Source organism: Hyla sarda, chromosome 8 (assembly GCF_029499605.1).
Source record: "Hyla sarda isolate aHylSar1 chromosome 8, aHylSar1.hap1, whole genome shotgun sequence".
Classification (NCBI taxonomy): Eukaryota; Metazoa; Chordata; class Amphibia; order Anura; family Hylidae; genus Hyla; species Hyla sarda.
This window is the reverse complement of record NC_079196.1, coordinates 60,450,374-60,473,210: the sequence shown is the minus strand read 5'-3', so window position 1 is coordinate 60,473,210 and position 22,837 is coordinate 60,450,374.

Genomic DNA, 22,837 nt, shown 5'->3' with positions numbered 1-22,837 from the left:
TCTGTTTAACTTTGTGGCACCAGTTGATTTAAAAAAAAATGTGTTTATCACTGGAGTACCCCATTAAGTTGGTGTGGTCTAAGGAAGAGGACATTGCCTAAAACTTTTGGACAAAGTTTAAAAATGGTGCAAATTTTGGCATAAATTGATGTTATATGTTACTTGTACAAGGAATGTATGATTAAATTGGCTGAAAGGAAAAGATGGATGTCCAGCGCAGCTCCCATAAAACGCAGCTTTATTACGAATTCAGCAACAGGTACATGGACAACGTAGACAAGTGACGCATTTCGGTTCGTCAAAGAACCTGTCATACCGTATGACTAAGGTTCTTTGATGAACCGAAACGCGTCACTTGTCTACGTTGTCCATGTACCTGTTGCTGAATTCGTAATAAAGCTGCATTTTATGGGAGCTGCGCTGGACATCCATCTTTTCCTTTCTACTTATCCTATGGTGTTGTCCACACCTGTCCGGGCGCGCAGAGATACGGAGGTGAGCTGTACTTTTTGCATGCTGATTAAATTGGCTGGTACCAAACAGCCTGAGTCAGACTGAGGGAACAAGCCAAAGCAGTAAATGGATTGATACAAAGCCCATAGAGATTCTATGGGATTTCTGTCAATCTATACATTTGCTTGCAGTGCTGAGCGATGACGGTAAGAAAGGCACAGCACTCAGCTGACAGCTGCTGCATGTTCATTTTAGGGATTGTAGGGGTGTCGGCACACTGACCTGAAATATCGTTATGACATGAGACTGCTACACTTTAAAGTGTCTGCAGAACTAATAGAGATAGAGAATTCCAGCTTGTGTATTAAACTGAAGAGGTAACGTTTCTCTTTGAGGTGAGTGCCAAAAGGCTTCTGGAGTCTTATAGGCCATGGGACACTTCACGGGGAAATACATAAGTAAAGTAGCTCCATAAAAAAGTGAGCTTGCGTTCTGGTGCCTCATGTTGGAGGCAGTGTCCCTTCAAATCAATGCTTGGCCTCTTTAACCCCCTTAACGACGCAGGACGTAAATGTAAGTCCTGGTGACGTGGTACTTAACGCACCAGGACGTACATTTACGTCCTGAGCATAACCGCGGGCATCGGAGCGATGCCGGCATCATGCGCGGCAGGTCCCGGCTGTGGATCGCAGCCAGGGACCCACCGATAATGGTGGACACCCGTGATCCCGCGGATGTCCGCCTTTAACCCCTCAGATTCCGTGATCAATACCGATCACAGCATCTGCAGCATCGCGGTCACTTAACAGGATGATCGGATCACCCGCAGCGCCGAGGCGGCGATCCGATCATCCGGCACGGCAGACGGAGGTCCCCTCACCTGCCTCCGCTTTCTTCCGGGAGTCTTCTGCTCTGATCTGCCTTCCCGCAGACCAGAGCAGAAGATCACCGATAACCCTGATCAGTGCTATGTCCTATACATAGCACTGAACAGGATTAGCAATCGAGTGATTGCTTTAAATAGTCTCCTATGGGGACTATTAAAGTGTAAAAATAAAAGTAAAAGTAAAAAAAATGTGAAAAACCCCCTCCCCCAATAAAAACGTAAATTGTCCCATTTTAACTATTTTACCCCCAAAAAGTGTAAAAAAAATAAATAAAAAATTATTTTATATACATATTTGGTATCACCGCGTGCGTAAATATCCGAACTATTAAAATAAAATGTAAGTGATCCCGTACGGTGAACGGCGTGAAAGTATAAAAAAAAAAGTCCAAAATATCTGCTTTTTTATAACATTTTATTCCAAAAAAAATTTATTAAAAATTTAATAAAAGTTTTGTATAAGCAAATATGGTATTAATAAACAGTACAGATCACGGCGCAAAAAATGAGCCCTCATACCGCCGCTTATACGGAAAAATTTAAAAGTTATAGGTCTTCAAAATAGGGGGATTTTAAACGTACTAATTTGGTTAAAAAGTTTGCGATTTTTTTTTAAGCGCAACAGTAATAGATAAGTGTATAATCATGGGTATCATTTTAATCATATTGACCCAGAGAATAAAAAACACATGTCATTTTTACCGTAAATTGTACGGCGTGAAAACAAAACCTTCCAAAATTTGCAAAATTGCGTTTTTCTTTTTAATTTCACCACACAAATAGTATTTTTTTTGGTTGCGCCATACATTTTATAATAGTGATGTCATTACAACGGACAACTGGTCGCGCAAAAAACAAGCCCTCAAACTAGTCTGTGGATGAAAATATAAAAGTTATGATTTTTTGAAGGGGAGGAGGAAAAAACGAAAATGTAAAAATAAAATTGTCTGAGTCCTTAAGGTCCAAATGGGCTGAGTCCTTAAGGGGTTAAAGCATACCCGATCCAACAATTTTTTTTTTTTTTTTTTTAAATAGATCACTCAGTACCTAATCCTGACCATGTGCATCTAATTTTTATGTGTCTAGCATCTTTATTTTTTTTATTACACTTTTAATTTAGCTCACTATTCTGAATTCCTCTCGGGGAGGGGCGTGGCCTCACTATGCAGGTCTCCGCCCCCTCCCTCAGTATGCTGTCTGCTCACAACTCCCTTAGCATTAGCAAAACTACAACTCCCAACTTGTCCTCACTGACAGTAGCGGGACACGAGCTGACAGTGGGAGGATTTTTCCTCCAGCTCTGAGCCCTGCGCTCACAGCTGTCAATCAAGAAGTATGTCCATGACATAGGTGATGATGCATGGGGGGCAGTTGTTTTGGCTTTTTCAGTATGTAATACTGAAAACTTTTCTAATGAAAGCAATTGCAAAACCTATTGGTTATACATGCTTTACAACATATCAACAGTTTTTGTATCTGACAGTGCCCATTTAATAGATTAAGGACATAGGACGTTCTCTAACGTCCTCACTACCTGGGCTTTAATGCCCAAGGACGTTAGAGAACGTCCTGTTGTATTTCCGGTCTCTGCCGCTCGCTGGGCAGAGATCAGAACTGGATGCCTGCTGAAATCCTTCAGCAGGCATCCAGGGCAAACACCGAGTGGGACCATGTAGGCCCCTCATGTCGGCGATCGCCGCAAATCGCAAGGGAAATCGCCCTTGCGATCTGCGGCGATACCGGGCTGATCGGGTCTCTGGGACAGACAGCCAGGACCATGCTGAAGACTAGGAGCGAGGTGGCAAGCCTGCCACCTCCTCCGATCCCCTGCGATCCGTCTGTTAACTAACCGACCAATCGCATGGGGGGGGCGGTTACTTCCTCCCGCCCCTTGAAGTCCGGAGAGGACGGGAGGAAGACCGGATGACGCGGCGGGGGACGGGGGAGTGCTGGGGCCCGGCCCCGGTCCCTGAAGACCCGGATACCGGCGAGGAAGATGGCGGCGGTGGCGACAGGTGAGTAGATCTTCAGCCGCGGTCGGGCCCTTTACAGTAATGCACGTCACCGTAAAGCGACATGCATTGCTGTAATGGGACCCTGTAAACTACAACTCCCAGCATGCCCAGACAGCCCTTGGCGTCTGGGCATGCTGGGAGTTGTAGTTCTGTAACATCTGGCCCTTCAAATGTTGCAGAACTACAACTCCCAGCATGCCTGGACAGTTTTGGCATACTGGGAGTTGTAGTTTTGCAACATCTGGAAGGGCACAGATTGGGAACCACTGTATTAGTGGTCTGCAAACTGTAGTCCTCCAGATTTTGCAAAACTACAACTCCCAGCATGCTGGGAGTTGTAGTTCGGCAACATCTGGCTCTAAAGATGTTGCCGAACTACTACTCCCAGCATGCCTGAGAATGCTGGGAGTTGTGGTTTTGCAACAACTGGAGGCACACTGGTTGGGAAACATTGTTTCCTAACTCAGTGTTTCCCAACCGTGTGCCTCCAGCTGTTGCAAAACTATAACTACCAGCATGCACTGATAAACTGCATGCTGGGAGTTGTAGTTTTGTAACAGCTGGAGGTCCCCCCCCCCCCTGTGAATGTACAGGGTACATTCACATGGGCAGGGGGCTTACACTGAGTATCAGGCTGCAAGTTTGCGATGCAGCAAATTTTGCGCGGCAGCTCAAACTCGCAGCGGGAAACTCGCTGTAATCCCCCGCCCGTGTGACTGTACCCTAAAAACACTACACTACACTAACACAAAATAAAATAAAAAGTAAAAAACACTACTTATACACATACCCCTACACAGCCCTCCTCCCCTCCCAATAAAAATGAAAAACGTCCGATACGCCACTGTTTCCAAAATGGAGCCTCCAGCTGTTGCAAAACAACAACTCCCAGTATTGCCGGACAGCCATTGACTGTCCAAGCATGCTGGGAGTTTTGCAACAGCTGGAGGCACCCTGTTTGGGAATCACTGGCGTAGAATACCCCTATGTTCACCCCTATGCAAATCCCTAATTCAGGCCTCAAATGCGCATGGCGCTCTTACTTTGGAGCCCTGTCGTATTTCAAGGCAACAGTTTAGGGTCACATATGGGGCATCGCCGTACTCGGAAGAAATTGTGTTACAAATTTTGGGGGTCTTTCTCCTTTAATCCCTTATGAAAAGGTGAAGTTGGGGTCTACAACAGCATGTTAGTGTAAAAAAATAAATTTTTTACACTAACATGCTGGTGTTGCCCTATACTGTTCATTTTGACAAGAGGTAAAAGGGAAAAACGCCCCCCAAAATTTGTAATGCAATTTCTCCCGACAACGGAGATACCCCATAAGTGGGCGCAAAGTGCTCTGGGGGCGCACAACAAGGCCCAGAAGGGAGAGTGCACCATGTACATTTGAGGTGATTTGCACAGGGGTGGCTGATCGTTACAGCGGTTTTGACAAACGCAAAAAAAAAACTACATGTGACCCCATTTCGGAAACTACACCCCTCATGGAATGTAATGAGGGGTGCAGTGAGAATTTACACCCCACTGGTGTCTGACAGATCTTTGGAACAGTGGGCTGTGCAAATTAAAAATTTTGTACAGCCCACTGTTCCAAAGATCTGACAGACACCAGTGGGGGATAAATGCTCACTGTACCCCTTGTTACGTTCCTCAAGGGGTCTAGTTTCCAAAATGGTATGCCATGTTGGGGTTATTTTGCTGTCCTGGCACCATAGGGGCTTCCTAAATGCAACATGCCCCCCGAGCAAAATTTGCTCTCCAAAAGCCAAATATGACTCCTTCTCTTCTGAGCATTGTAGTTCGCCCGTAGTGCACTTCAGGTCCACTTATGGCATACCTTCATACTCAGAAGAGATGGGGTTAAAAATTTTGGGGGGTATTTTCTGCTATTAACCCTTGCAAAAATGTGAAATTTGGGGGGAAACACACATTTTAGTGAAAAAATATATACCGTATATACTCGAGTATAAGCCGAGTTTTTCAGCACGATTTTTCGTGCTGAAAACACCCCCCTCGGCTTATACTCGAGTGAACTCTCCACCCGCAGTGGTCTTCAACCTGCGGACCTCCAGAGGTTTCAAAACTACAACTCCCACCAAGCCCGGGCAGCCATCGGCTGTCCGGGCTTGCTGGGAGTTGTAGTTTTGAAACCTCCGGAGGTCCGCAGGTTGAAGACCACTGCGGCCTTCGACATCATCCAGCCCCCTCTCACCCCCCTTTAGTTCTGTACAGTACTCACCTCCGCTCGGCGCTGGTCCGGTGCTGCAGGACTGTCCGGAGAGGAGGTGGTCCGGTGGGATAGTGGTTCCGGGCTGCTATCTTCACCGGGGAGGCCTCTTCTAAGCGCTTCGGGCCCGGCCCCAGAATAGTCACGTTGCCTTGACAACGATGCAGAGGTACGTTCATTGCCAACGTACTTCTGCGTCATTGTCAAGGCAACGCCTCTATTCCGGGCCGGAAGCGTGGAGAAGAGGCGCCCCTGGTGAAGATAGCAGCCCGGAACCACTATCCCACCGGACGACCTCCTCACCGGACAGCCCTGCAGCAGCGGACCAGCGCTGAGCGGAGGTGAGTACTGTACAGAACTAAAGGGGGGTGAGAGGGGCCTGGATGATGTCGAAGGCCGCAGTGGTCTTCAACCTGCGGACCTCTGGAGGTTTCAAAACTACAACTCCCAGCAAGCCCGGACAGCCGATGGCTGCCCGGGCTTGCTGGGAGTTGTAGTTTTGAAACCTCTGGAGGTCAGCAGGTTGAAGACCACTGAGGGCGGATGATGAGAAGAGGATGATGAAGGGGGGGGTGTGGGATGATGACAAGAGGATGATGAAGGGGGGTGTGGGATGATGAAGAGGGGTGGGGATGATGACAAGGGGATGATGAAGGGGGGGTGTGGGATGATGACAAGGGGATGATGAAGGGGGGTGGGGATGATGACAAGGGGATTATGAAGGGGGTGGGGTTGATGACAAGGGGATGATGAAGGGGGGTGGGGATGATGACAAGGGGATGATGACAGGTGATGATGATGAGGGTCTGGATGATGACAGGCGGTGATGATGAGGATGTTAATGACGGGTCTGGATGATGACAGGGGGGGATGATGTATTTCCCACCCTAGGCTTATACTCGAGTCAATAACTTTTCCTGGGATTTTGGGTTGAAATTAGGGGTCTCGGCTTATACTCGGGTCGGCTTATACTCGAGTATATACGGTATATTTTTTTTACATATGCAAAAGTTGTGAAACCCCTGTGGGGTATTAAGGCTCACTTTATTCCTTGTTACGTTCCTCAAGGGGTCTAGTTTCCAAAATGGTATGCCATGTGAGTTTTTTTTTTGCTGTTGTGGCACCATAGGGGCTTCCTAAATGCGACATGCCCCCCGACCAAAATTTGCTCTCCAAAAGCCAAATATGACTCCTTCTCTTCTGAGCATTGTAGTTCGCCCGTAGTGCACTTCAGGTCCACTTATGGGGTACCTTCATACTCAGAAGAGATGGGGTTACAAATTTTGGTGGGGATTTTCTGCTATTAACCCTTGCAAAAATGTGAAATTTGGGGGGAAACACATTTTAGTGAAAACATTTTTTTTTTTTTTTTTACATATGCAAAAGTCGTGAAACACCTGTGGGGTATTAAGGTTCACTTTACCCCTTGTTACGTTCCCCAAGGGGTCTAGTTTCCAAAATGGTATGCCATGTGGGGATTTTTTGCTGTTCTGGTACCATAGGGGCTTCCTAAATGCAACATGCCCCCCAAAAACCATTTCAGAAAAACGTACTCTCCAAAATCCCCTTGTCGCTCCTTCGCTTCTGAGCCCTCTACTGCACCCGCCGAACACTTGACATACACATATGAGGTATGTCCTTACTCGAGAGAAATTTGGCTACAAATATAAGTATAAATTTTCTCCTTTTACCCCTTGTAAAAATTCAAAAATTGGGTCTACAAGAACATGCGAGTGTAAAAAATGAAGATGGTGAATTTTCTCCTTCACTTTGCTGCTATTCCTGTGAAACACCTAAAGGGTTAAAATGCTGACTGAATGTCATTTTGAATACTTTTGGGGGTGCAGTTTTTATAATGGGGTCATTTGTGGGGTATTTCTAATATGAAGACCCTTCAAATCCACTTCAAACCGGAACTGGTCCCTGAAAAATAGTGAGTTTGAAAATTTTGAGAAAAATTGGAAAATTGCTGCTGAACTTTGAAGCCCTCTGGTGTCTTCCAAAAGTAAAAACACGTCAATTTTATGATGCAAACATAAAGTAGACATATTGTATTTGTGAATAAATTTTTTTTTATTTGGAATATCCATTTTCCTTACAAGCAGAGAGCTTCAAAGTTAGAAAAATGCTAAATTTTCAGCAAATTTTCAGCAAATTTGGGAATTTTTCACTAAGAAACGATGCAAGTATCGACAAAATTTTACCAATAACATAAAGTAGAATATGTCACGAAAAAACAATATGGGAATCAGAATGATAGGTTAAAGCATTCCAGAGTTATTAATGTTTAAAGTGACAGTGGTCAGATTTAAAAAAAACGCTCCGGTCCTAAGGTGTAAAATGGCCTGGTCCTTAAGGAGTTAAAATGTGTCTGGAGATTTTTAGGCAAGATACATTCTCTACCAAAAGAAAGCTACCCCTATCAGTAGGCAGCTGTTTTGGGGGTTTGTCCCTTGTCCCAACTAATGAGGGACAAAAACTGTGTCAGCATTGTCTGCATGTGGGCAAATATGTTTGAAGCAGAAACTAGTTTGGCTAACAATTCCTAGATGTGTTTTAAAGGGGTACTCCGGCCCTAAGACATCTTAACCCCTGTCCAAAGGATAGGAAATAAGATGTCTGATCACGGGGTCCCACCGTTGGGGACCCCCGCAATCTCATGTCTCAGGGCCTGAGTACCCCTTTAAGACTCTTTTATAGTAGCCATGCCCTGACAAGCACCTCCTATAGCTGGCACCAAAGAACAAGCACTTTTCCTCCTGGAGGAGGGCTGCTTTGCATAGCTCTTGTGTTTTAACATCCTTTGTAAGCCAAACCATGCAGATCTGTGGGGAGACCTACCAGAATAGGGCAGAGAAACTTTAGCACTCCTGCACTGCCTATGGAATTCCCATATGGGCATGTGCCCCAAGGTATATGTGAATTACCAGGTCGGTGGGTTTGCTGCTACGGTACGATGTTTTTGTGCTTTCTGTTTTACAGAGGTGCCTTTGCATTGGGCAGTGAAAGATAAGGTGTATGATACATTATTGCATTGAATAAACACTTTGGACACTAATGCTGTATATGATATTTAAACACTATAAATAGTAGAATACATCAGAAGAATCACTGATCTTGGACCTCCGCTGATCTCTAGAACTCATAAAATGTGGTGTAGAACGTCTACTCCTCAACTTGAGCACGATTTGTGGAGTACACACATCACATGAGCTATATTCAACCTTTACATATCAGTATAGGCAACTTTTCAAAATTGAAAGGCAAAGGCTGGGTTCACATGTACACTCACTAAAATAAAATAACGCACTAAGATGATCTTGTTGGAATTAAATGACTATGTGAAGGTGATCATATGGATTACAATATTAGAATGAAAGGATAAGTCTGTTAAGGATAACCGTACAACTAAATGGAGGCTCTAGTGCCCTGTTGGACAACTCTAGGCTCCATACAAGTTGAGATTTGGTTGGGTATGGAGCTGCCTTATAGCATCCTGGAGCAAAGAAACATGAGGATCCCTCTGTAGGTGCTACTTCTCCAAAACAGAATCACAATTGCGATGGAATGATGTAAAGTAGATTTCTTATTTACCAATGATGCGTTTCGGGTAGAAACCCTTCTTCAGCGGCCAGTCTTTTCTACCTGAAACACGTCATTGGTAAATAAAAAATCTATTTTACATCATTCGATCGCAAGTGTGATTCTGTTTTGGAGAAGTAGCGACTACAGAGGGATCCTCTTGTTTCTTTGCTGTTATATCTCGTGGACAGACCTGGGTCTGTCTTCACATCCCTACGGCATCGCAACACTCCCGGACTTTCACCATACCTTTGTACCCACTGAGTTTGGATGATATGTGCATATGTATTGCACTCTGGGTGAGCATAATACAATGTTTTAATCATTATATGTTTGGGGTAACACACTAGGGGCGCCTTGTGTGGTTCCTTTTTTGTTTATTATATTTACTTATAGCATCCTGGGGCACATTTTGTCCACAGATGATTTAGCTAGGCATGTGGATCCTGCACACTTGGGTTGTCAAAGCGGACTCACTGTAAATGCTCAATTGGTGATAAATCTGGCAACCCAGCAGGCCAAGGAAATTTTGCAATCTGGAAACATTCCAGGAAAACCCTTGCAGTGGGTAGGTGAGCTTTATTGTGCTGAAAAATGCCAAAAGCCATGATAGGCAACACATGTGGCCCCAGGATGTCCTGCCCATATCACTAAGGTGTAGGTCCCTCATATTACTACAAGGGGTGACTGCCTGTTGTATTTGATGGCTCCCCAGATCATCTCACCAGAGGGCAGTGTGTTGCTCCACAGCAAAGGCCGGGTTAAAGGGCTCAACACAAGGCCTCCATAATCCAACATGACCATTGCCCGATTGCACACAACCTGGAATAATGTGCATTGGACGGTGGAATAAGAAAGTGGAAACTGCTCATACTTGTTGGCGGATCAAATATACATCTTCACTGGTGTGTATAGAGCCTATTTGCTGTGTGCCCTCATGTAACCACTGCTCCCAAGACTACCTCACAGCTTTGTTATCTCAGCCTAGGTGGCAGCAAAATCAAACTGCTTTTCCCAGTCCAAAGATATGCCCCTTGTATGTGTGTCAACTGGGCAAAATGTCTTGGACTGTATCATACAGGCACGTCTAGCAGTCTACGATCTCTCACCAAAATGTACACTACACAAAAGTAACATTCAAGAGCTTTTTTTTTTTTTTTTTAAATAGAACAAATACATCCGATTCTGATGCCGGTCTAATCAGACACCTGTAATCATTTACACATCTGCATGCCGAGTTTTTCAGTAATCGGACATCTCAATCTGGGCATTTTTTTTTTTTTTTTTGGAGAATGAGTTTACTTGGCGTTTGTTTCACTCCTGGTTTTTGTTTAAAAAAAATAAAAGAAAAAAATAATTGCCTTTGTGGAAGTACTATGCAACTCTCTGGAAGCTTCAGTAGGGCATGTACACATTTTGCCTCATGCTGTCACATGCATGTCTGTTAACCCCTAAAGGACAATGGACATAAATGTACGTCCTGATGCGTTGGTACTTAACGCACCAGGACGTACATTTACGTCATGTACAGGACGCCAGCACTGGACCTGTGCTCGCATCTTGCACGGCAGGTCCTGGCTTCTATCAGCAGCCAGGGACCCACCGGTAATGGTAGACATCAGCGATCGCACTGATGTCTTTCATTAATCCCTCAGATGCCGTGATCAATACAGATCACAGCATCTGCGGCAATGCAGGCATTTAAATGATCAGGTCGTCTGCAGGGATCCAATCATGCAAAATGGACGCTCTCTGGGGGTCTTCTCCTCTGGTCTGACATCAAGCAGACCAGAGAAGAAGATAGGTATAGCCCTGATCAGTATTATCCGCTATGTATAGCACAGTCCAGTATATGCAATCTAAAGATTGCTATAAATAGTTTCTTATGGGGACTATGAAAATGTAAAAATAAAATTAAAAAAAAGTGAAAAAGCCCCTCCCCCAATAAAAATTTTAATTGCCCCTTTTTTCAATTTTATCCCAAAAAGGCGTGAGAATTTTTTTTACATAAAAGGGCATCTCCGTGTGCGTAAATGTCTGAACTATCAAAATATAATGTAAAAGATCCTGTACAGTGAACAGCGTAAACGTAAAGAGTCCAAAATTGCTTCTTTTGTCACATTCTTACAAAAAAAAATAAAAAAAAATAATAGGGGACATTTCAAATAGTGGACGAGGACACACCTAATAGAGGACAAAATACCCAACAGGGGACAAAACACTCCTAATAGGAGGACACCAGGCTTATGTGCTGGCCATACCTTGTACACAGGGCTGCCGTCAGGGGGGTACAGCCAATAACTCAGTAAGGGCCCCAGGCTCCCCAGCACAGAAGACCGCTGTTTTAACAGTGGTCTCCTGCTTCTCTATGTCCATCAGCCACATCATCCCCCCCTTTATATTTGTGCCACATAATTACCCCTTGATCCCCCCCTATGCTATTTCATTCCCCTTTTGTGTAAATTCATCACCCCCTCTTTACCACCCGTGTCATTTCTTTTCCCCCTTTATCCCACATGTGCCATTTCATCCCCCTTTATCCCCCATCTGCCACTTTATTCCCCCTGTGCCAAATCACCCCCCCACCCCTTGTGCCAAATCACTTCTCCTTCTCTCCTCCCCCTATTGTTCTTCTTACTCAGCCAGCAGGCTCAGGTGCAGGGGCTCTAGGTGGGTATGAAGTTCTCCTGATGTCCTCTGCCCTGCACTCCCTGAGAGGCTGTGAGCAGTGGCGGTTACGGGCACTGACGAGTGACGCTCCTGACATCACACGTCAGTTTCCGCAGCCACTGATGTTGCAGTGCAGAGGACGTCACAAGAACGTCAAATCCGCTGAAAGCCCCTGCTGGCCAGGTAAGAACAACAACAACAGGGGGAGGAGGGATGGGGAAAAGTGACGTGGCATGGGTAAGAGGGGGATGATTTGGCACAGGGCACATGGGGAATAAAGTGGCACTGGGGGATAAAGGGGGGAATGAAATGGCACAAAGGGAGAAGAAATGACACAGGGGGTGGTAAAGAGGGAGTGATTAATTTGCACAGAGGGTAATAAAGGGGGATTGATATGGCACAGGGGGGGATCAAGGGGAAATTATGTGGTACAGGGGGGGTAAGGGATGATTTGGCACAGGGGAAATATAGTGGCACAGGGTATAAAGGGGGGATGAAATGGCAGAGAAGGCTTAAAGGGGGGGGGGATGAAGTGGCATTGGAGGGATCAAGAGGGGGAATTAAACGTAACTGGGAGATTCTACTGTAGTATTGCTTTTTATCATGTTTTATAGGTAACTAGCTGAGTACCCGGCGTTGCCCGGTTTTTCCTTCTTTATCATTGTTGGGGAGGAAAATCAACAAAGGAGGAAGCTTTTGACTTCATATCCCGTCTTCCTATCCCATCCTCCTATCTCGACCTCCTATGCTGTCCTCCTATCTCGTCCTCCTATCTCGACCTCCTAACTCAACCTCCTATCTCGACCTCCTATCCCAACCTGTAATATATGTACCAGGTATTGAAATATCTCCAGCCGTACGGAAGTTATGTGAGAACATACAGTACATTTCCCATTGATTTGCATGGGACTTTAAACAAAAACCCAGACCCTCACAAATGGGGGTAGTTAAGGGTTAAATTAACTATCCTATATTTTAAGTGGACATATAAGTAACATGTGACCAAGTATTATCAAAATATCTCCAGCTGTTTGGAAGTTATACAGTAACATATATTTCCTATAGACTTGTATGGGACTTTAAACAAAAACCCCGCCCCTGGCAAATGGGGTGAGTAAGGGTTAAATCACCTATCCTATGTTTGTTGTTGACATATAAGTAACATGTGGCCAAGTTTCATGTTAATATCTTTAGCTGTTTGGACATGATGCTGGAACATACACACACAAATATACACACACACACATTAGCCCTGATTTACTAATTTCAACCCGACTCTTTTTGTCGGGTTGTGCAATCAAATTTGTGTCGCATAGCCCATGTGACACAAATTTGGTCGCACAACCCGACAAAAGATATCAGCACTCCGAGTGTTTTTTAAACCCGTCAAAATGGGCGTGGTTATCCCAAAAAGGGGTGTGTTCCTGACAAAAAAGAAAAAACACTCGGAGTATGATGAAAAACTCACAGGAAAACCTGTGAAAGCTTTTCTAGCATTTTTGCTTGTGAACAAAACCCGACAGCTCTGAGCTGTCGGGAAATTACTGAAAACCGAGTGAATCCTACCCCCATCATGGAACAGGGTCTGTTCCATGTTGTGGGTAGGAGTAGTACAGGGGATTGATCGCATCGGGTCTCACTTCTGAGACCCGATCCGATCAAAAGTTATTAAGCAGGGGAGCGGGCGGCATGGTCCGCTCCCCAGCAATGTATCATGTGTTTTACTTTCATTTTCAAATTCCCGGCCAGGATCCCTGAATGGCCCGTACTGAGGAGTCATTCAGGGATCCCTGCGAGCTGCGGTGGGGAAAGATATATAGAATCGCTGGGGGTTTTGTATATGTCTGGCTCCCACAGCTTCTATATATCTTTCCCCCCCCCCCCCCCCCGCAGCGCATGTATATGTGTGTATATATATATATATATATATATATATATATATATATGCCCCCCCCACAGCGCAATCATAAGCTCCCAGCAGTGCATGTAGATATATGTATATATGCCCCCCGCACAGCGCAATCATAAGTTCCTGGCAGCGGATGTAGATATATGTATATATGCCCCCCGCACAGCGCAATCATAAGCTCCTGGCAGCGGATGTAGATATATGTATATATGCCCCCTGCACAGCGCAAGCATAAGCTCCCGGCAGTGCATGTAGATATATGTATATATGCCCCCTGCACAGCGCAATCATAAGCTCCCGGCAGTGCATGTAGATATATGTATATATGCCCCCTGCACAGCGCAATCATAAGCTCCCAGCAGTGCATGTAGATATATGTATATATGCCCCCTGCACAGCGCAATCATAAGCTCCTGGCAGCGGATGTAGATATATGTATATATGCCCCCTGCACAGCGCAAGCATAAGCTCCTGGCAGCGGATGTAGATATATGTATATATGCCCCCCGCACAGCGCAAGCATAAGCTCCCGGCAGTGCATGTAGATATATGTATATATGCCCCCCGCACAGCGCAATCATAAGCTCCCGGCAGTGCATGTAGATATATGTATATATGCCCCCTGCACAGCGCAGTTATAAGCTCCCTGTAGCGCTATCATTGACAAGCATTCTATTAGCAGAGTATCTGGCCAGGAAGCCGGCTACCCAATGCTCTGCTAATGCTCTGCTTGTCAATGATAGCGCTTCAGAGGCATATGTGTATAGATGCGCTCTGGGGACCAGATAACGCTATATGTCTGGTCCCCACTTCGCTTCTATACACATATGCCTCAAGCGCTATCAATGACAAGCAGAGCATTAGCAGAGCATCTGGCCGGGAAGCCGGCTACCCAATGCACTGCTAAAAGAATACATTGATAGCGCTTGAGGCATATGTGTATAGAAGCGAAGTGGGGACCAGACATATAGCGTTATCTGGTCCCCAGAGCGCATCTATACACATATGCCTCTGAAGTGCTATCATTGACAAGCAGAGCATTAGCAGAGCATCGGGTAGCCGGCTTCCTGGCCAGATGCTCTACTAATAGAATGCTTGTCAATGATAGCGCTACCGGGAGCTTATGACTGCGCTCTGCGGGGGGCATATATATATATAAAAAAATATATATATATACATGCGCTGCTGGGGGCATATGATTGCGCTGTGCGGGGGGCATATATATATATATATATATATATATATATATATATATACACAGTATACAAAAAAGAGGATTGCAGCAGCACACATTGGTCAAAAAATGTAGGCTCTTAGCACACCTTTTGATCAAAACGTGTCCCCCATCCACCACGGGGAGGTGGCCTCTTTAGGATGGGACCCTAGCACAAATTTTGAGCCTAACACTCAAATATCCACTCACCTCTGCTGGGCATATAGCCTCTGACTTGGTGACATGCTGGATCCATAAACAATTTAAAACACCACCTGTGAGAAAGGGGGAGGGGTGCACAGCTAAAGAGGGTGCCATTGTACAAACATGCGCTGCTGGGGGCATATGATTGCGCTATGCGGGGGGCATATTTTTATATATATATATATATATATATATGCACTGCGGCAGGGGACAAGACATATAGCGCAGCAGGGGGCAAGATATATAGAAGCTGTGGGGAGCCAGACATATACAAAACCCCCAGCGATTCTATATATCTTTCCCCACCACAGCTCTTCTATTTGAAAAAAAATAAAAGTAAAAGTACACTGTATATAGCTGGGGAGGAGAAGGCCGGCCGCTCCCCTGCTTAATAACTCGGTGATAAGGGTGACAGATAACTTCCCTGCAACAGAAAAAAAAATAGAGATGGGCGACAGATTAGTAAATCAAGGAGTAAACCTGAAACCACTCCAAGATAAACACTCCATTCTTAGTAAATCAGGGCTATTATATATATAGATTACACTCTGCTGTGAGTACAGGACAGTATTTGGTCATTTAGAAAGATTTTTGAGCCTTTTTTTTCCCCAATAGAGGACATCTCTCAATAGCGGAGTGTCCGCTACTGTACAAGTTTTGGCTCAGACTGAGAAACACGGCTTGCAGCAATTCTTAGTCCAAGACAAAACTTACTCAAACTTAGTCACTCACTATGTTCGGGCCATTGAAACAAATAGGACCCCTGCTCGTCTGAGCACAGGTACATCGGCATGTAATTTACACTGTGCCTCAAAGGCACGAATTGTGAAGTGAACCTATCCTTACGCTCTTCACTCCTTGGCTCACAGCAATCTCTGTCCAGGTTCTTTAGATGGCCCCATAGACATGATGCAGTCCAGAGAAGCTGGACAAAGATTGCTGCAAGTCAAGGAGTGAAGTACTTAAAGCATACCCGTCAGCATCTATATCTCTCTCACAAATACCTTCTATCTGTTGCTTCATTGCTTTGTCATACTGTGAACAACAAAAGATTTACATGAGCACGATATATAGGCCACATGTAGCCCTTGCTACCGCACATTAACCTGAGGCATTATTACAGAACTAAAATTTGAACACAACCGTGCAAAATAGGTGAGCCTTAATACATAACATATTTACTTGCACTAAAAACAGGAATGTTCCCAAAAGTAGTGCTACATAGTGGTACCATAACCATTAAAATCAAAAAGGACTGTCCATTGGGACCACACACAAGCGCATTGGCACTGTTGTACTATTTTCCAAACAGGCAATGACTGGTACTGTGTCACCTGTTACCATCAACAGTACCAAATAATATACATTATTTACATCACTCCAGAAAAATTACTTGCTGAATATCAGATTCAGAAAAGACACCTCAAATTTCACTTCCGACGCATTTCTGTCACCCCTTTACAAGGGTGAGGTCATCAGGGTGGTGATTGTAAAGTGAATGCTAGGTGTATATAGTAGACGAGAGGTTTAGGATGCAGTATAGAACCTCTTATCAACTAACACAATGGGTGTTTAAAAAGTACACGTTTAACTAAATCAGCATATTAATTCCAGATTCCAGTGGAAATAAATAAATATGTACATTAGGGAAAGGAGTAGTGACCCCTTCTCCCCGGGCGTGCGGTATATCCAGGTCCCGTCAGATCTCGCTGATGGTTATAGCATGTGCCGCTGGTTACAACGCTGGGTCTGACAGAGCGGTTACCTGCTTGTACAGGGAGCGGGTATACTGAGTATGAGAGCGGGACAGTACACCCGCTCCCCGCACACTTCACTCCTTTAAGTTATTTTGCTGGAGTATGTAAATAATGCATGTTATTTGGTACTGTTAATGGTGACACAGTACCAGTCATTGCCTGTTTGGAAAATAGTACAACAGCACCAATGCGCCTGTGTGTGGTCCCAATGGACAGTCCTTTTTTATTTTAATGGTTATGGTATCACTACGTAGCACTACTAAAGGGGTACTCCGTTGCTCAGCATTTGGAACAAACTGTTTCAAATGCTGGAGCCGGGAGCTTGTGACATCATAGCCCCGCCCCCTCTATGCAAGTCTATGGGAAGGGGCGTGACACCCCTCCCATATACTTAAAATTTGGGGCAGGGCTATGACATCCCCAGCTCCTGAATTCGGAAGTTTGTTCCAAACGCTGAGCAGCGGAGTACCCCTTTAAGGCTCACCTATTTTGCACAGTTGTGTTCAAACTTTAGTTTGGTCATACTGTGCTCTGGAGGGAGCGTATCCCCACTCTGAATTACATCTTCCTCCCGAAGTACTGGGTCTCTTTGTCCAATCACTGCAGGCTGCTCTGTAACCCCTTTCTCCCTTTTTTGCATGCTGCAGTCTCATAGGACAGGAGTGAGCACAAAGGAGTCCTAATCCCACCCTCACCTACTGGACTTTGTCCCAGCTGAAGCCCAGGCATGGACTAAGATGATGCAGCAGCCAGACAGGATTGTGTTCTGGATGGTGTGGAGAGTTTATTTATTTGTAAGCCATGATTTTTATAAACAGGAAATAAAATTTCCTTATGAAGTATATTAGAAAGTTTAATGATTAACCAAGATGTACAACGTAAGCTTTTGAATCTGACAGAGCCCATTTAAAGGGATACTCCGGCAAAAGGTTTATTAAAAAATATATATAGTGTATGTGTATATATATATATATATATATATATATATATATACACATACACACACACAGTACCTCGTAAATTAGCCCACTCCACACATTTTTGTATGTGACAACACTGTGACACACTACTACAGTGTAGTGAGTGCACAGCCTGTAGAACAGTGTTTAAAGGGTACCTCTCATCAAATAAACTTTTGATATATTTTAGATTAATGAATGTTGAATAACTTTCCAATAGCATGTTAATGAAAAATATGCTTCTTTCTATTGTATTTTTCCCGATCAGTCCTGTCAGCAAGCATTTCTGACTCATGCTGGAGTCCTAAACACTCAGAGCTGCCAGCCTGCTTTGTTCACAGCCAAACAGGCTGTGAACAAAGCAGGCTGGCAGCTCTGAGTGTTCTCCTTTGTGAACAAAGCAGACTGGCAGCTCGTAGTGTTTAGGACTCCAGCATGAGTCTGAAATGCTTGCTGCACTGGTAGGGAGACCCCTAGTGGTCATTTCTTCAAAGTGGAAAATTACATAGAAAGAAGCATATTTTTTAATAACATGCAATTGCAAAGTTATTCTGCATACATTTATCTATAATATATCAAAAGTTTTTTTTGATGAGAGGTACCCTTTAAAGGACTACTACGGTGGAAAACATTTTTTTTTTCCTAGTCAACTGGTGCCACAAAGTTTAACAGATATGTAAATTATAAAAATATCTTGACCCTTCCAGTACTTTTTAGCTGCTGTATGCTCCAGAGGAAGTTGTGCAGTTCTTTCCAGTCTGACCACAGTGCTCTCTCCTGACACCTCTGTCCATGTCAGGAACTGTCCGGAGCAGGAAAGGTTTACTATGGGGATTTGTTCCTGCTCTGGACAGTTCCTGACATGGACAGAGGTGTCAGCAGAGAGCACTGGTCATACTGAAAATAACTACACTTACTGGGGCAGGAATCCACTGTGGCTAGCACAAAGAAATGGAGTATGGCAAAGACCAGGTGTACATATTTTTTTAGTATCAGCATATTTAAGGAAAACCCTTTTAGCTGGAATACCCCTTTAAGCGCATGCTTCTCTCTTACTACTAATCAGTGGGGGTCTCAGCCCTGGGACCCTGATTGATCAAAACTTTTGATATGTCTTAGTGATAACTCCTGTGGATTGGGGAGATAATTTTAACCAGATAACCCTTTAGGGTAGGTTCACACGTACGCAGATTTGATGCGTAGGATTTTCTCCTGCAGATATCAATGTAAACTAAATGACTTAGCACAGCTTCAAATCTGCGGCACTGTTTGACCATTGTTGACAATTTTATACAATCACGTTATTTACATTTGAGAGACCTTTCTGCCAAAAATCCACCACACCTTTCTACAGGTTACATATTGCATCTCAACTGCAATTATGTGAATTGGGGAGAGTTCAGTTTTTTTTTTTTTATCTGGCAGCATTTGTTGTAGTTTGGCACCTGTTCATTACAAGGATCGGTAAGGACTACAGTACCCAACCAATAAATGGGATCAGACCTGACAAATCATGTGGAAACACTGCAGGATTTCTTCTAGGACAAAAAAAATGTTTAATCGCAAGTTTTTACAACAAAAAAAAGTCCCTTGAGAGTAAACTAAACCCCCGTGCTATAACCCCCAGCACTCTGTCTTAATAGCTGCAGTAGTTATATCTGCCCACCCAAAGCAATGGCAGGTTCTCCAGAACAGGACACTGTTTGCAACTGTACTTCATTGTAGCCAAGAGAAGCCTGCAGAGAGGACATTGTTACCCTAGAACAGTGATGGCAAACCTGTGGCACGCCAAGCCTCCTCTGTGGGCACGCGGCCATGGTTGCCATTTGATGCGCTCCGCCGCGCTAGACTTCCGTGAACTTCCGTTATGCTCCTCCCGAACTCGGGGCGAAAGGAGCGGGGGAGCCACCCGCACAATGTGCCCGGGGTCAGGTCTTACCAGCAGCGGTGAGTAGGTGCTCTATTCTTGCAGAGTGTGCGCCGCTGGGACGCCATCCACGGAAGGCCGGCACCCGGAGATCTCGTCCCCGCGGCGCACACTCTGCAAGAATAGAGCTGCCTGTGATAAAGGTAAAAACAGAGAGAGCTGCTCGGGTGGGAATGCACAGAAAAGGGCAAATAACGAGGGGGATTTTAAGTTAGCAGCACAATATAAGTTAGGAGCCTATGTTAGGGGGGCATTATATGTGAGGAGCACATGACAGTTGCCCTCATGTGCCCACCACATATAATGCCCCCCTGACATGTGCCCCCCACATATAATGCTCCCCCCTGACATGTGCTCCTGACTTATAATGCCCCCCGTCATGTGCCCCTCACATATATAATGCCCCCCATTATGTGCCCCTCACATATAATGATCGTGCATACGCCCTAAAGCAAAGCAGAGCATCGAGGAGAAGGAGGACCACCAAGGATGACGCGCGCATGGTTAGTGACCAGCGGGACATCATCTTTGGTTTTCCGACCACCGCTCCCCCGCTCTCGGGACCTACTTCTATGGCAAGACCGGAGGAGCGGTGGTCAGGACACTGAAGTGGGGCAGTACCCAGACATACAGCCTCCAGCCATACACTGTATATGGCTGGAGGCTGTATGTCTGTGGGGGAACTATACTGCCTACCTAATGTGGGGGAACAGTGCCAACCTAATGTGGGGAACTATACTGCCAACCCCATGTGGGGAACTATACTGCCAACCCTAATGTGGGGGGGGACTATACTGCCAACCCTAATGTGTATTCTGATTTAATTGCTATGCTGGCACTTTGAGGGCAAAAAAGTTGGCATGCATGCTCAAAAAGGTTCGCCATCACTGCCCTAGAACCACCCAAGAGTATAGAGGAAATAAATACATTTTTTTTAAACTGACAACCCCTTGTAAGACTCTGCGCTGAATGTAGTAGTCAGACTGCTGTGTGAACTTGGCCTACAACCGATAAACCTTAAAAAGGGTACTCCAGGGATGTTAGGAAACATAAAAAACCTACTCTGTGTCCTCTGTAGTTATCCATGTGTTTTTTGCAACTTCTTTGGCCCCTGATGCCTCCTAAATTATTTTATGAGGAGACAAAGTGGATCTGAAAATGACATTTGTCTCTTATTTGCTGCATGTAAGTGACATCTAAAAGAGGCAAACTGCTCTATAAAGCTAATGAATGATATTTAGACAAATACATAGGTTGGTGAGAGGGAAAGGATGGGCTATGGGTTGTTTCCCGGAGTACCCCTTTAAGGGTGTATTCACATGTACAGTATCCTGCTAAATATTTGATGCACAGGATTTAACCCCTTAAGGACTCAGGGTTTTTCCGTTTTTGCACTTTCGTTTTTTCCTCCTTACCTTTTAAAAATCATAACCCTTTCAATTTTCCACCTAAAAATCCATATCATGGCTTATTTTTTGCGTCGCCAATTCTACTTTGCAGTGACATTAGTCATTTTACCCAAAAATGCACGGCGAAACGGAAAAAAAATCATTGTGCGACAAAATTTGAAAAAAAAAAAGCCATTTTGTAAATTTTGGGGGCTTCCGTTTCTACGCAGTGCATATTTCGGTAAAAATTACACCTTATTATTCTGTAGGTCCATACAGTTAAAATGATACCCTACTTATATAGGTTTGATTTTGTGGTACTTCTGGAAAAAATCATAACTACATGCAGGAAAATTTATACGTTTAAAAATGTCATCTTCTGATCCCTATAACTTTTATTTTTCCATGTACAGGGCGGTATGAGGACTAATTTTTTGCGCCGTGATCTGAAGTTTTTATCGGTATGATTTTTGTTTTGATCGGACTTTTTGATCACTTTTTATTCATTTTTTTAATGGTGTAAAAAGTGACCAAAATACGCTTTTTTGGACTTTGGAATTTTTTTGCGTGTACGCCATTGACCGTGCGGTTTAATTAATGATATATTTTTATAGTTCGGACATTTACGCACGCGACGATACCACATATGTTTATTTATTTTTTTACACAGTTTTATTTTTTTTTATGGGAAAAGGGGGGTGATTCAAACTTTTATTAGGGACGGGGTTAAAATGACCTATAACACCTATAACACTGCACACACTGATCTCCTATGCTGATCACTGGCGTGTATTAACACGCCTGTGATCAGCATTATCGGCGCTTGACTGCTCCTGCCTGGATCTCAGGCACGGAGCAGTCATTCGTCGATCGGACACCGGGGAGGCAGGTAAGGGCCCTCCCGGTGTCCGATCAGCTGTTCGGGACGCCGCGATTTCACCGCGGCGGTCCCGAACAGCCCGACTGAGCAGCCGGGTCACTTTCAGTTTCAATTTAGAAGCGGCGGTCAGCTTTGACCACCGCTTCTAAAGGGTTAATACCGCACATCGCCGCGATCGGCGATGTGTGGTATTAGCTGCGGGTCCCGGCCGTTGATGAGCGCTGGGACCGAAGCGATATGATGCAGGATCGCGGCGCGATCCCGCTTCATATCGCGGGAGCCGGCGCAGGACGTAAATATACGTCCTGCGTCGTTAAGGGGTTAAGGACTGAACCCTTTTTTGCAATTCTGACCACTGTCACTTTATGCATTAATAACTCTGGGATGCTTTTACCGATTATTCTGATTCAGATATTGTTTTTTTCGAGACATTCTACATTAACATAGTGGTAAATTTTTGTCATTACTTGCATTCTTTCTTGGTGAAAAATCCCCAAATTTCATGAAAATTTAGCATTTTTCAAACTTTGAAATTTCTGCTTGTAAGGAAAATGGATATTCCAAATAAATTATATATTGATTCACATATACAATATATTATGTTGGCATCATAAAGTTGACATGTTTTTACTTCTGGAAGACATCAGAGGGCTTCAAAATTCAGCAACAATTTTCACGAAAATGTCAAAATTTTACTTTTTCAGGGACCAGTTCAGTTTGGAAGTGGATTTGTGGGCCTTCATGTTAGAAATACCCCATAAATT